Below are 17,551 nucleotides of genomic sequence, written 5' to 3'. Positions count from 1 at the left end.
ACTTACATTGAGATTAATCCAGCTTTGTTACATGAGGGCCAAATTTGTTTTATGATAATATTTTGGACTAATGTTGCTTGGTTTATTTTAAATCATTTCGGGTGTTACAATGTGCTATTTCTGGATTCCCCATAGAGGAATTACATATAATTTTGGTATTTATAGTTATATTGTAAAATACAAGGATAGGGGTTGAGGGTAGGTATAAAAAAAGACAAGATAAACAAAATGCAACGGTTACGATGGCGAAAAAGAAAATCGTTTGTAACTTCTTATTTGGCTAATAACGAAACCGGCCCCTTTGTCGTATTTTAATAGAAGTATAAAACACATTTATAACTTTTACATAGCTTAATATATGAGTTACTGTTAATGGATTTGTTTTGATTTAAAAAGATAAACATTACACTATAAAATGAAAATATTCTTAACATTTTCTGCCCAACTGAATGCATACGCAATAAAAGTCAAGATAAATATATTAGTATATTATATCACAATTATTTGAAGCTTACTGTTTTAAAATATTATATTTCATACTATCGAATGGATAAATTATTCCAGAAAAATAATATAAAAACATGGTTTATAAATCAGACAATTTGACTTGCGAATACGAAAAATCTGCATCAGACTGTTTAATAGTATGAAAGGAATTATTCCAAGCAATCAACTCTTTGAGAATAACATTTTGTATGAATGTCTAATACTTTATTTTAAAATTTATAAAAGTTTAGTTAAAATAAATGCTAAAAAAAAAAATAATAAATAGGCTATGAATTGTTTGAGATGAGTACCAGAATTATATTATTTTTAAATGAGCGTTGTATAACTGTATACATTTATAATGTATTAATATATTCTGATAATTTTCACTGAGTCAATATAAAATTGTCTGGGTTCAAATAAATAATTATAAAACTTTTCATCGCAACACATTTTCGAGTAGTTTTGGTCTAAAAAAAAAAAAAAAATGATACACTAGTAAAATCACTTGGGTAACTTCTATGTGTTGTTGAATGAATTTTATAGATAAATTTTCCGTATGACAAACAATATATTAAGTTGTTATTTTTTTTTTTTACTTTTTTAACATTTCAATATGTTTATTATTCAAGCCTGGAAGCTGATGAATGTGAATTTATTTGATAGAATTTATAAGGAAATACATAACATTCATTTTGATATTTTGAAATAAATAGGTTGTGTTTGCAGAACTATGTAGATTCAAATGAAATTATACAGTAATAATTATAAAATTATTTTATTATTTAAATAATAAAATGTATATAGGTACATAAATCATAGTTTAACATTATTTTTGAATCGTTATGTTCATTGTAATTAACAGGTTATTTCTTTTGATTTGATAATTTTATAGTTTGTATTTTTTTTTTACATTTCTTATCACTAAATACAATATATTATAGTGGCACATATTTTGTTATTACCTGCGTATCATAAAACTACTATATAAAATATTACATTAAAAATAGTATGCATAGTATACATTATATAACATGGATATAGAAATTACAGCAGTTTGCAATTTTCTGCCAAGGTTTATCCGATACATTTAAGCATAAAGTTAGATACGATTAAACTTTGGAAATTACTCTCAGAGAAGGACTCGATAGAGATACTCGCTTTGTACCTCGACTTATCAATTTCAGAAACTTGTGAAAACTTTTATATGTATATAATGTTTTACTAATAATTTATCGCTTCACCAAGGATGCATAATAAAAACTGATGATATAACAATATACGAAACAAAAACCTCGATTTTTGAACCAATCAATATCGTATAATTTTATTTAGAGAAATCATAGGTTTGAAAACGAGTTGAAACTGAAAATAATCACAATACAGCGTGGCAACATATTGAAGCGCACAAAGCTCAATGCTTTTTCTCTTTTAAATTATACTAATATTCATGCAACTGAAATTACCAAGTTTTGATAATATTATTAATAAAGTAATAAACGACATAATTGTTTTCGTACGAAATTTATTGCAGACAGCTTTTGATTGAATTTTGTTCAAAGGAGTACTGAGTACATTTTGAAAATATCTATTCACCACGCCACAAACGACCTTTCAACTGTGTATGTTCGCATAATTACTCTGTACTTTGAACTTTACTTTACTCATAACGTGATTATATATGCTCAACTAGGTACTTTACTTGGCACGCATAACATTCCTTGGTCCCCCGTTTATCAATATTAAAATTCCTTTAGCACAATTTTTTTTTTTCATAACCATGATAAATATCATTAGTAAAATATATATTTTAACAAAGTTTGTTTATTTTATACTCATTAAGTTAAGTTAAGCGTATACTGAGAAGTGTCTGCAGAATACTTAAACAGTAGTTTTTAAAAGTCACTAATGCTATTTGTAATAAAAGTGCAATAATAATATATTATTATGAAATAAGCAAGATTAGGAACACGTGTTATTATTTATAACATGCCATATGATAATATGGTTATAGCTAATATTATGCATTAAGCTACAATGATTTTTATTAAAATCTAAAATCATAAAATACCCAGAATTATTTCTATAATCATCGAGAGCTGATGATTTTAATATAATATTTCGTCATACTGTTCATGGTCCACATACGTAAAACTTTGTATAAATCCTCGGTTTTATTGAATTATACTTCAGATTCTAATCCGAGTGATATGTGTTTTTGGTTTTTTAATATATTATATAATATTATATTTTTGGGCTGGATGCAACGTTTTTTGCTAGATGTTACACTTGCCATTGAATCAAAAAATAACAACAGTTTTCACTGATGTAATATTGTTATTCATTTATATGAATTATTATGATTCAACGTTTTTCTGAGAAATGGATAAAATATGCATTTTTTTAATTTGTTTGTCTGCCATCATGTGTTTGAACAGAAAAAAATATTCCAGTCTTATCCTTGGACGTTTTTGTATAAAAAAATTGATCTGGTTGGTACATTAGGCCATTAAAATTTGTTTTAAAAAAAATCAGAAAAGTAAATATTTACGGAAAACCATTTTTCTACGAATTTGATATTTTTCTTTTGTTTTAATTCGAAAATAAATAACCATAAAGAATATCAGATATTTTTATTTTATAGTATATCTAATCAGTAGTTAACACTCGGTGAAAATTTCAACGTGATTTTCTTTTTATTTTATTGTAGGTACTAGCGTTTCTTTTACTTAGGTATATCTCGTAAAATTAATTATGATCGTAGATATGATTTTTTTTCAAGGTGTTTATATTTTAATTATTTTTAATGGTAATAAATAATAATGAATAATTAAAAAAATAATATTTGACTTTTAAATTTCAGGATATTTAAGTAAAAATTTAATTAAAATTTAAGACATGCAACTCTGTCGCAGATCTATATTTACTAGTTGATATTCATAAGTTATAATAAGATACAATTATTATTTGTAAATCACGTAAATAAATTAACTCAAATTAAAATGTGATAATATTGTTATTTTACAGCATTTTATATTATTTAGCACTATCAGTAAAGTTGGATAACGAATTTAATGATACAACTTTAGTTAAATAACTAAATAACTATTGGAAATTTAAAAAATTGGTTTATAATAGTATATACATATTACACAAATAATAATTTATTATGCAACTTCAAGTATTATTACATATTTGTAATTCATATATATAAAGCTTTTATTTTTTTTTTTGAAACTCGTATAATATTATTAATTTTTTTTTACTATTATGTTTACATGTAAGATACACGGTCGCATATCAATTAAGGAATTTTAACATACAATAATCAACTCGATTACATTCATTTTACTAATTTTTGGTTTTTAATTTCTGAATTTAAAAGTATTATGGACAAAAAAAAAAAATACACTCACAACTCATTTTAAATTAAACAACTTGTTTTAAATTAACCTATAGAGCATATTTGTATTGATACAGCACAATAATGCAATAAGTAAATTTGAAATCAATATAAAATAAAACCGATTATTTTCTCAACAATTGATGGAGTATTAAGCGAATTCAACTAGTCACAAATATATGCATGACGTTTTGACCCGCTCAACGACTGGAGAGTTCCGTTTTTTTTTTACATTACTATTATATAGGTATTGAGAATCAAACGCGATTAATGCAACACGACATACGTGTGACGTGATGAACCCTTTGTGGTTACCTGTGGAATTAGGTATTATAATGTTATTAAAGATCTCGATTGCCTTACAGTGGATTTTCACGGTGAGATACATTCTACGCAGATTACTCATGTTTGTGCGGTGGAATGAATAGAGCACACAACATGCATATATAACAGTCGGCCAGTCGACGTTGATTCCATCTATATCACTGAAAAATTTCCAGGTCAAGTGTAATCTGCCTACGAATGTTTGAGTGATGGTTAGAGCGCTTCCAGGGTTTTATGGGCATATTTCGTTGTAGGTATATCTCCACTCAAATGACTATATAGTATATATTATAATATAATATACATAGGTACCGTATATTCGATAATTATTTACCTAAACAGTTATAAACTATTGCGAATTCAGTACAGGATTTCACACTCTCTAAATCCGTGATTTCATATCGAGCCCATTATTGTAGTTAGTAGGCTGTTTGGAGTGCATTGTGTATAATGCAATACTCTATTGAAACGTCATGTAACATAAATACACCTACCGTGTTTATTTTCCGTAATTACTATGCGCTTGAAAAACACGAATTGACTTATTTAATTTAATGCTACGTACATATTCGAACTTCAAAGGTAATTTAAAACAATGGATGTATACTAATATTTATTTTCCGATTCGCCATTACCATTAAAATACAACTGGTATTCAAGTGACTTATGTTTCACGTGGTTTTTTTTTTTTGTTTTAATTTTCTTGGAACTTGTCAATGTTGTCAATGACATATCAATGGACAAAGGATTTTTAAATTGTTAATCATTTATGTTGCTGTATAAATCAATTTCATGGAGTTTTGTTCAAAATTATATGATTAAGTAGGTTCTAGCATATTGTTAAGTTTTAATAAATGTCTACAAGAGCGTTTAATGTTTTTTATGAATGGATATTTAAGCTAAAATATGACATATTATAATGAGAATTGAAAAGATGAGCAGTACGTTCACCGTTTTATGAAAAATATTTAATATCTATGTACTAATGCCTGCAGTTTTGAATTTCGGGTTTTAAATATAAGTGACTTTAAAATAAAATATATCATATCTCTTGTAAATACTTATTGAGTAAAGTCAATATTATTTTTTAAATACAATAAAGTAATTTAAAATGTATAAATTCCAATACATACATTTCAAATGTTAACGATAATTTTTAACATAAACATCAAAATCATAATGGATTGAAGAATTGGCTAACCAAATTCTAAATACACTAAAGTATAATTTCATCCTTTAAAATTAAAAAGAAAATTCATTTTTTGGCGATAGTTAATAATTTACAAATAATCAGTATATTATAACGATATTGTAGTTTAAAATTTTACAAACTTTATACTAGTTTTATTCAAAGTGGGTACTAATAATTAAGTAATAGCATATACTTACTATAAGTATATAAAAGCTGAAAAATATTTTTTATAAACTAATGAACATTTAAGAATAAAACCTAATGGTAAAGTTTTTGATGGTTAAAAGTTTAATTAGACTTTAAATACTTTAAAAATAAAATAAACCACAAGCTTATAAAATAAATTAGTGTTTAAATTGGAATTATTATAACTAAATCTTATCATAGTGAAATAAAATCATTGTGTTTTATAAACGTAACTATGAGAATTAAGTCAAGTGAATAAGAAAAAAATTATAATATTAGTTTATTAAGTAAATATAAATTCAGTAAACCAAATAAAATAAATATTTTTAAAATTATTCAGTTCGAAAAGAGAAATAAATAAAAAAAAAAAACAATGATTTTCGTTGATAAATATATACCTAATATACATGTGTTGTTTCAAATGTATTGCATGAAAGCGGATGAACACAAAATTATTTTTATTGTTAGTTTTCTTTGTTAAGTTAGCTCGAATTCAAAAAAAGTTATTTCTTATTACACTGTACTCATTTCTTATGTTCTTACTGAACAAAATATTAAACTTTTGTACTGATAGAATATTAAAAAAGTATATCATTTTAATAACATAAATTGTGTATTTTTAATTTTAAGTTTCTTATGCACATATTACAAAAATATAGATAATTGGTTGTAGGTATTTAACATTAAGAAAACGAATAATTGTTAAATTGTTCAGAATTATTCATTGCTATAAAAATGAATAAGATTCGTAAAACATTTTGTAATTTTGTTTTTTCATTTTTAATTCATCTAAGAAATTATGTTTTATATATATTTTTATTATAAATGCATCCAGTTATCATTTACTTAATTCACTGATTATTTTTACGATAAGTATTGCAGCTGTTACTGAATATTGTAAACGTCCTTTTTTAATTTCTTCATAGTTTTTCAGAAAATAAATTATGAGTACTTACATGTGCGTCATAAAAACGTATCTAAAAAAAAAATTAGGAAATTTAAAAATAAATTTAATTGCCAAAATAAGAAAAAAATAATTTCACAATATTTGATAACCGAAATAATGAATAGTACTTAATATATTAAACCATAATATTATTTTTTATGAATGATGAAAATATATTTATTTTTTGTATTTGATAAAAACAGAACTGGAATTCATCGATTTGATTGTGCCGTATGGAATTAATGTCACCCCAATGATTAAGGTGAACCTTTTGACGTGCATTGTTTCATGAAAATCAGTTTATTCATGAACACCTGAAACGTGTGAACTTATAAGTGACGCGTACATAGGTACGACATGATTGACATCAGCCTTTAACACAACACAACCCTCTCCTTGGTTGGGACACAGTAGGGTAAAATAATACTTTTTTGTGTTTAAATTTAAAATTACATATTTATATTATGTTAAAAAATAATAATAATAATGATACTATAGAGTATATGTTGCGCTATTATGACGTTATCGGATTGTACGATACAAAAAGAGAAATAATGATGGCCGTAATGACTGTGACGAAAATAATATGTAATATGTATTATTCAACATCGAGTTGAATGGTCATCGTTACAGAACGATGTTTTTCAATACCCAAATAAACATGTATTTGACCGTAAAACAATTTTATTACAATCAGGTTAAATGATGGGTAACCCACGATTCTTTGAAAACCTGACATCGGAAATAAAAGCTAATAAATCGAATTTGCAATTCTCGTTTCCGCCACTCAACCGTCAAACTGATAAGTTTTTTTTTTTTATTCAATATTCTTATTGCGATTGATTTTGTTTCTTTGTGCTAGACGTAATTTATTTTTTTTTCACTTCACTCCGTCTTTAAAATGTTGATTCAAATATTAAATTCCACCCCCTAGACTTCATCACACACCACTCAACGTCATTCTATTAATAGTCACCTAAATATATTGTTGTATGTGTTTGCCCTGCTTATTTATATATTACATGTATAATGTATATAATAATATAAGGTCACTGTTAAGTGGAATCAAAACTAATAGAAACCGTTTCTCATGTTTCTCACGTGTATTTAGACGATCGTATTTAAGACAATCGAACGGTGCGAAAAATGCACACGTAAAACTGTTTATAATCGTTCATCCACACCGATTATGTATGATGAGAAAACAACGGACTCTAAAACTTTTTCAGTGATTATTCACTCAACAATGGTATTTAAACTAAAACAAAGGCAATGAAAAAAATATTTACAAAGTGAAGAAAAGTCTAAAACAAGATACTCAATGAAATCCTGGACGAATAAAAATTACTTGAATAAGTAATCGCTTCGAAATAAGCCTATAATATCATTAATTTCGATTGATCTAATTAATCAAACTCATAATATTTTTAAACATAGATCATTTTTTATAATATTTGTTTACAGGTATTGTTTTTATACATAGTTATATGGTTTATTATTCTACCCAGCTGCATACTATATTACTTAATATTTTATAATATTCATCAGATAGTAGTAGATTTTTGAGTAATTCGATTACAAAATGGATAAAAAGAAAAAAACACATTTTTTTTTTATTTAGATGTATTGATATTTTTATAGTGCTTGACTGTCGTGGGCGTATAATATATGACTGAAATCGACGAAATTCATCGTGACAATATAAGTTATAAAACATTGAAAAATTATATATATAAGTAAAAAAAGCTAGCATACGTATAAATAAATAAGTAATGGTACATTTTTAATACTAAAAATGACTAATATTTAATTTACATCGTGAATTATTTACTATCGACCTGTAAATTCTTATAATATTATTTAATATCTTAATAATCTTATTTTATTTTAAATCCATAAGTAAATGCTCTTTCTTTAAGATTATAATAGCTATTGTAACATTTCTGATAAATATATAATAATATTTTATTCAATCAATGATAATATGGTAATTTTATTAATTATATAACCTTGAGTCTAAATATGTTGAAATTAGTACTAAAAATCTAATTTGGTGGACATTTTATTTGCCAAAACAAAATTATTGAAAAAAACATATTATTTTCACTATTGTTATTATTAATAAGAATTACTTCTAGATCTAAATTTTTTTTCTACATGGTTTACAAATACCAATTTCAGATAATAACTCAGGAGTCAGGCAGCAAACGAAGTTGTTAAAAATATCATAAACATATTATATAATATTGTATACTAAATATACGTATTTTTAATCAAAGAATATAGATTCGTTTGATTATCAAGTAGAATTATAGAAGCTGTTAAATTCATAAAAATATACCGAAATGATATAATATAACAATGAAAAATCCTTGTTTAAAAAACATCAAATTGGTAAAAAATCTTTAAAAAAAATAAAATATAATATACTAAATACTTATAGTCTAATATTAATAAATTTTAATAATTAAACTCATTATTTAGATTATTTGAGTTTGTGACCAAAGCCCAACTGACCCTACAGCCATTACGAGTGCTCAAATCCCATTGTTTTATCAGTGAGATATATTATTATAGATTTAAAGACATTGGAAAGTCCCGTTTTACTAAGGAGACCATCACAGCATAGCATCACGGTACCCCTTACTGCTGTATTCCGATAGATTTATAACTGTGCTCTTTGTTTGTCTACTGTTTGCATATATCCACAGAAAAAATACTGATCTCTATAAACCTAATACTTTTTCATTTATATTCACTTGGGCCATCCACCGCACTATGAGTATAATATATAGGTACACGTTTTCCCCCTTTGCATCTCGAACAACAAGACAGATCGATGTGAATCGAGTTTATAAAACTTTGTTTATCGGCGTTTGTTTATATATATATTATGTCATTATAGTTGGACACATACAGCCAAAAGTACAACAATCCAGTGTCTCGCGATGTCCCGCGACGATTTTGTATTCTCGGAAGCATTGTGCGCATTTCACATAAGTATTATCACAAGTTTGTTTTTAACTACCTCGCATGAGTAGTATTTTTAATCAATAAAATATATATTTTTTCTAAATGTGCACATAGTTGAAATTCGTTTAATATAATTATTACAGTGGTTTAAGAATATTGTTTTGATGGTAAATATTTATGACATCATTAAAAGAATGCACAAACACAAACCGTTTTATAAAATTTACTCGAATATAATATTTAATAATGCAACTTTACGTACAATCGTTATCTACACCCATCAATCTATTGGTGGTTAGCAATACTCTTTATTAAAGATTTACCATTTACAAGTAAAACGTTGAAACTAACTTTACATTGGCTAGTAATAATAATTACAGTTTGTTGAAAAATATTTATTAAAATAATTTAATAAACGACATAATGTATCTATACTTATATAATTTGTATTATTTGTTTAAGTATTACTAAAATAAAAGTTACTTTTTAACTGATAGATAGAGCAGTTTAAATGGCTTATATGCTTTGAGTTAATGCCATATGATCTACTTTAATTTTACTACATCTATTCAGATAACCAGTCTGAAAATAAATGTTTGATCATACGGTTTTATACTTCTATGGTTGTAAAATATGCGAATGCTTAATTATTATAAATAATGCAGAACGATAACAATAAATAATTTTAATTTTAATAACATCCAAAGAGGGTGTTCCATTAACAAATTACTATTAAGATGCAGTTTTATCATTGAATTTTTAGGTAGGATATTTTCAACAGTAAAATATTCATAGTATATGATCTAATATTATTATTTATATTATATTAGGTTAGATTTTTTCACTTATCAGACGATTTTTACAAGTATTGTGTACTTGTCTTAATTATAATTTTTGATTCAGTGTTTATACAGTTCATTATTTTATGTTATTTAAGTATTCTTTCTGTAATGCATGTTATCTCTGTGGATATGTTCACCACACATTTTACGATCAAACAAAACTCCATGCAAAACAACCCAACCATTTATATATTTTAGAATTCTCCGTTAGTGGATTTCCGGTGGATACCTTGTGTGGATTTCTCTAATATAATTAACAACTGATCATACGTTTTAATTATAATCTATACGATAAGAAATATACGTCAATAAATTTTTATATTGTGCGAGAAATTTAGTTTACCAGTTTCAATTACTGTTAGTTAGAAAATGTATCTAATATAAACTACGTGAAAGATAATTTTTAAATTTTCAGATTTGATGATAAATTTTAATTCCGAACATAACTAAAATTTAGTATACAAAATTATGCAACTCAACACGACACGATAATATTAAAAGTAATTATACATTTTAAAATTCTTAAATTTATATATTTTAATGTTAAAATTTATAATATCAAATTTTAATTGAAGCCAGTAATTCAGCTATGTCAGCTAAAATAAATGTTAATAAAAAAAAAAAAAAAAATCTGATTTATTATTTTTAAGTACACTAGTAATGTTATTTTATTTTTTTGTATCTTGCAACTACATAAAATGCTCATTTAAAATAATAAATACGAACACTGGGCAGTCATTAAAATCAAATATTTATGACAGTGTAAAAAGATAATAATAGTTTGTAATCCATAAATAAATATAAATCTATTATATATTACTATATAATAATTTCTGAAGTATAAAATTAGTTTTAAAGACGATATGACTTGTATTAATGGATTTTCGTGAACTGTGATCAAACTATTGATAACAAACCAATATTTATTATCTTTTTGGTACTTTTTATGGTATTTAAATATTAAATTATGCCTTGTTAATGACTATTATAATAGTGTTTGCATTGTATGGAGTGGTAGGGTTATTATTTTAACTTTGGAGAAATACTACTCATGGATTTAATTTGATTATATAATTATTATTATCACTATTATTTAACATTAGATAGTTCATGATCTATCTCTGAGTAGTGTTGACATGAAACAATTTAGCTCAAAAAAAAATTTTAGAAGTAAAACGAACACTAACGTTGAATACAAGAATAAAAAATAAAAACCCCTTTAATCCGCATCGTTTCGAATATGAAAAGGTCGAGTGTGAGAAAAAACAATTTTAATAATGTTATAGTTTAATATACTATATACTAGACGATATAATATTATATATTTATACTATATTTTAATTACAGCAGTATAAAATAAACAGTTTCTTGGAATTAATCATATTTTATTACAAAATATGACTTTAAAATTAAACAAACAAACACATACATACATAGGACATAATGAGTATAACGAGTAGGTACGTGGTGCGCGTGTGTGGTGAGTATGTGCACGCGTATAATTTTAATGTAGTTTTAAAATATATATTACAGTGTATCAAATTACCATCGACCTCGAAGAGAACATTGTTTTCTTTATGCACAATCTTGCGTGCGTAGGTACTAGTGTGTATAAAAAGCTTTTCTCGATCAAATTATAAATTATTTCAGTCAGTTTAGTAACGTCAATCCGAGAAAGCTCTAGTGACTCGTTCAAACACACTGACCGTGTCCTCTACTGTGATATAGCGAGAGCAAGTCATACTGCATACGTCCGACGTTAACGATAATATTTCAATCATTTTTACGCTTATGAATTATATGAATGAATATTTATGTTAGACGAATGAATATTGTTTTTCTATATTATTTATTGACAATTATTTCTATTTATTAAAACTGTACTTCATAAGTTTGAAAAATTTAATTGATCTAAATATTTTAATAATTTGTTAGGTGCTTAAATTTGAGTCCTAAAATTGTGTAAAGGTAAACTGATAATTTTTTTTTTTTATCTCATTTTCATATCAACGAAATTTTGTCAAAATTTTTTTTATAGAGTTTAATTCCAAAGAAGATACATACAAGGGGATTTTTTTTAGCCAAGAACGAATTTTAACTATTTGTATGGCCAGTTCTAAAACTATTTAATACTGATTCGTCTTAGGACCTGTTGTTATTTTTAGTTTGCTTAGTTTTTAATTCTTTTTTCAATTATTTGTCCCATTTTAATGAACAAATATTCTATTTTTTTTCCATTTTATAACATAACAACTTACGCCATTTTTATGGTACCCAATATTCAATAGTACGACAACTATTCTTCCGTTTCTATCGTAATCGCTCATACTTTATAACAAATGACATGTTTTGCATTTATAATGTATGTATGTGCATGTGTGTTTACATGTAAATCAAATACCCAAAGAACGATGCAATGATTGATTTATAATGTGGAATGATTTAATAGACTTATAATTGAATACCAAGAAGAGACTTCAGTTGATTTGTATGTCATTTGGTATATTTCCCACAACCTACGTATGCAATATTAACACAACTACTTAATGTAACAGAACTTTTTCTATGACAAAATATATACAATAAAACTGTATAACTATTTTTTGAAAAAAATTAGAATTATTAGTGTTAATTATTAGATTTATCTTATCATGTTTCTATAAAATTAAAAACCATAATATGTGTTTAAATAATTTTTTGGCCTGTTAAGTACTTTTAATATTTTATATGGCCTTTGAATAAAACTATTTTGAGTTTCTTCAGTGATTTAAAGTAATCAAATAACAAAAAGAACTTTTTTTTATCCAAGTTACTACATATTTAATAATCAATAATTTTGGATATTCAAAATGCCATATCAGTCTATTCTTATAACATAACAAGCAAATTTTATTGGTATCAGTGATAAGGTGTGAAAGGATAGAAATGTTATAAGTGCTATTTTTTCACGAAATGCGCGTGATTAATGATCCGAGAGAAGCGGTAATGGACAGAGGAAGTAGTTAAAATTTAATAACGATACAAGAATACGCCTGACAACTATAGCAATACAATTCATGACAGGATGTAACTAGGTCCAGATTAACTATACAATATTGACAGTGTATTGTTATACGCACTGGTTCTATATGAAATAACCTATAATTACAACTTTGGAGCTTTTTTTACCAATTCATTTCATTTTAAAGACATAAACAGTACAATTATTTTAAATGACTTTAATTTAATTTAGGTACATTTTTAACAAAAATTAAACAGCCTATATAATATGTGGTATGAATCTCGTATCGGAGCGTTAAAAGACATTACTTCAACATAAAGTTTGTACCTACGTTGAATGAAAATCGGGATTAAAACTGGTATGGTATAGATTACTAATATAGGTATGTAATATGCCTGGCATTTATATATTGCCTGGTAATTTTTTTTTTATGTTTAAAGAGATTTCAGCTAGATATATTTTCCTTTTGATACTTGTGGTTAAGTAGGGCATGGCGTGTAAGTTACTAAAATTCCTAGGTGGAAACCTATTCAAAAACTAGTAACAAAACCGCTAACTTAACGAATGGTAAATTTATATACCGTTTTATACGATCTATCGACAGTCATGAGTATTTTTTGTTAATATTGTAGTGTTCTGTCGAGTTGTAATCAATTATAAATATATTTCGCAATAAATGGAAATTCGTGGATTTGACAATACAAATCATGATATGAAAGTACATAAATAGAATGATTATAATGTCTTTAAACAACTTTAAAAGGTTACAACAAAGAGGTCGTGAAGAAGTTATGGACGTCAGATCCGAAATAAAATAAAGGAGAACGCTACATATGAAACTCACAGTACAGCATAGTGTAATGTACCAAATCCATTGAGTCCGCTTCATCTCCACGCTTCGCACTTATATGCATTTTATAAAACTAAACTTGTGTCATTTAAATGAATAAATTATATTCAAATTTCAATTGACTAAAATAATAATTTCGAATTCACGACCGAAGCAACGGATATTAGGTACGCTACAATATTATTGAAAAAAAAAAAATAAACCCGAGAACAACAATACATAAGACAATATAAAATCACCCATGAACTATACTCTACAATACTATTTGCATACTAGCAGATGTAATATTATGATATGGGACCACGGCTATGTGATGATTAGTAAAATAATTAAAGACGTTAAAGTGCCAGATGTGTGTCTGCAGACTATGAAAGAAGTAATTTGTAATTCAGCTTTTAGGGTCGTGGTGATGTGCAAGAATGTGGAAACTATAAAGATATAAAGTGTATGAGTCATACGACCGAGGTATGAGAAAAATTATAATTTAATAGGATATTATACTTTGCCAGCAGCTAGCTGTATAGTCATATTTTCCCTATATTGCTTGTACTATATTATGATATAATATAATAACTAATAAGCGACAAAAGAAATATCCAGCTATAGCAGACAGTTAATTTATGTCTACAAAAAAGATAACTGAAAAAATTGAATAACATTTTTAAACATAATAATATATTATTTTAAAACCAAAAAATTACCTCTATAACATACTAAACTAATCTATAACTAAAATGTTATTTGACTAATCGGTATTAATAAGTAATAAAATAAAATATATAGGTATTAAACTGTATCTATTTAAGTCTATAAATATGTTTTTTAAATGTGAACATAATTCTTAAAAAAAACAAACGTTTTTAATAAATTTCAAATGAATAATATAATTGAAAAAATTATTTAAAAAAAAATACACATGAATAGAAAATAATAAATATATTACAGTTTTCAATTGAGTTTAATTATTTTTTTGTTTTATTTTTTAAGAAAAATGGTGAGAAACGAAAAACATATTATTGTTTATTGAGAGTTTTATAATACACATAAAATGTACTTTTATACCTTTATACTAAAATTTAACACTGAAAAATAAAGTGCATACTATATTTAAAACATATTTGGAGTATAAACCTAATTCATATCATATTATATTATTTAAGTCGATTATATTTTAATTAGGTAAATAAAAATGCTATTTACATTTTTTTATATTTAAAAACAAATATAGAACGATAATGAATACAAATATATCAATCATTTTAAATTTAATTATTTATTTATTATGGTTTTATTAGCTTAAAACTTGTATAAAGTAATATTACTTAATATTGTATTTTATTAACATAATAGTATAGGTAATATAAATACTAAATAGGTTAGTATAACCATATTATTTGTAAAAATATATATATACATTCGGTTAATAAACCATGGTACTAATGCTATACGATTCTGTACAAATAGTTAAAGAGGATTTTTGTACTCCCAATCAATAGAACTAATAACATTTATTGTTCGTGAATCATGACGTAAACGTTTTTCCCGTATAATGATAATTGTGATTCGGAATATCCTCAAGCATAATACCATATACATGAACAAAACACACACATACATACATACATTCATACATACATACATACATACATACATACATACATACATACATACATACATACATACATACATACATACATACATACATACATACATACATACATACATGCATACGTACGTACATTACTATAGAATAAAAAAAAAAAAAATCATAAAATGTTGTTTTGGAGAATACTGTTAACTAAACAATGACAATAATAATAATAAAATTGATAGCACAAGATCATATAGATGTTTCGCATCCGTGGAGCTATCAATTTATTGTTTATGACGTACAAAACATTTTTCAGTAAAAGGTAATTGAAATTTGAAATATCCTCAAACGTAATATAACTACCTTTTGGGTCTTTGAATTGTGGCCTAGGATAATATAGAAACTTATATGCGTCGTGTGAACTTCCTTTGCAAAAGAATGAACAACCGAGAAACAATACCGACATGGAGAGATGTTTTTTTTCTCTTTGTGGTCGACCAAGATACTTTGATAATAAAAAGAAAAAATACAATAAAAAAACTTTACTACCGACAATAAACAACTTACCACCGTTGTGGCTGCATTGGATTTTAAGTAGTTCTACGTCCTATTATGGCACGACTCAATTTCCACAATATATAAAAAAAAAAAAAAATGAGTGCGTTGCGTGTCAAACTATACGCGTCTTTGCCTATTTTTTTATGCATTTCTTTGTGAAAACCATTTAAGTTTCAATGTGTGTTCATTATTTAAAATATATAATATCGTAAACCTACATAATCTAAAACATTTTGTTGATGGAGAAGAAAAATATGGTACTGCAACTTGTAAAAATTTATAATAGATTGTCACGCAACAATTTTTGCTTCATTTCTCACCTATATTTCAAATGCTTATAAATTATTAACTCCATTAGTTATTGTTTATTACAAATTAAAACATGACATGTATATTCAAACCTCGAGAAAAACACGGTTCTTTAAGACTGAGAATTTTAACTGTTTAAAGACTTAAAAAAAAAAAAAAAAAAAAAGTAACATTAAGTTAGACGTAAAATTCTGATAGATTATGCTGTGTTATTTGTATAATAAAAAAAATATGATATTAACGTGTAATAATTGTATAAACTAATATTATAGGTTCACATAAATATTAAATTCAGGATAGATAGGTTAGGATGTCACGTAACAACACTTTATGATAATAGTATAATATGCAATATGTATAATGTGAATATATAATATGACGTGTGAGAGTGTGCAATATGGGCGTATGTATACAAAGAACAATTTCAAGACGTTACATATAGGAATACCTAATGCATTCAAACTAATGCAATTAAAGTGTGTGCGCGCGCAAATGTAATTGTGTTGAGTTTGAGTATAATAATGTAATATTACATCGGAGTATAGGAGGACGTAATTTATTATTTTAGTGCGTTTATGACTTTAAAATAATAAGCAATAATACGTATAAAAAATAAATAAAACGAGTCTTTGATAATCTTTTTTGTGATTTATTTTTGGAAGACTCTTAGCACGCCCATGTAAAATCACATGATGTATAATATTATGATGCTGTGATGTGTACGTCATTGTGGGTCAAGTATATTAAATTATATCGGTTTGATACAAAAAAAATTAAAAATGAAAACCATCATCGTGAACGAATTGCATAGGACTTGACGATCGAGGCGCGTCGTTTGTACACTACTTAATACTGAAGTAGGTAGGTAAAACTGTACACTTTCAATAAGA

Source organism: Aphis gossypii, chromosome 2 (genome assembly GCF_020184175.1).
Source record: "Aphis gossypii isolate Hap1 chromosome 2, ASM2018417v2, whole genome shotgun sequence".
Lineage (NCBI taxonomy): Eukaryota > Metazoa > Arthropoda > Insecta > Hemiptera > Aphididae > Aphis > Aphis gossypii.
Note: the sequence above shows the minus strand (reverse complement) of the source record.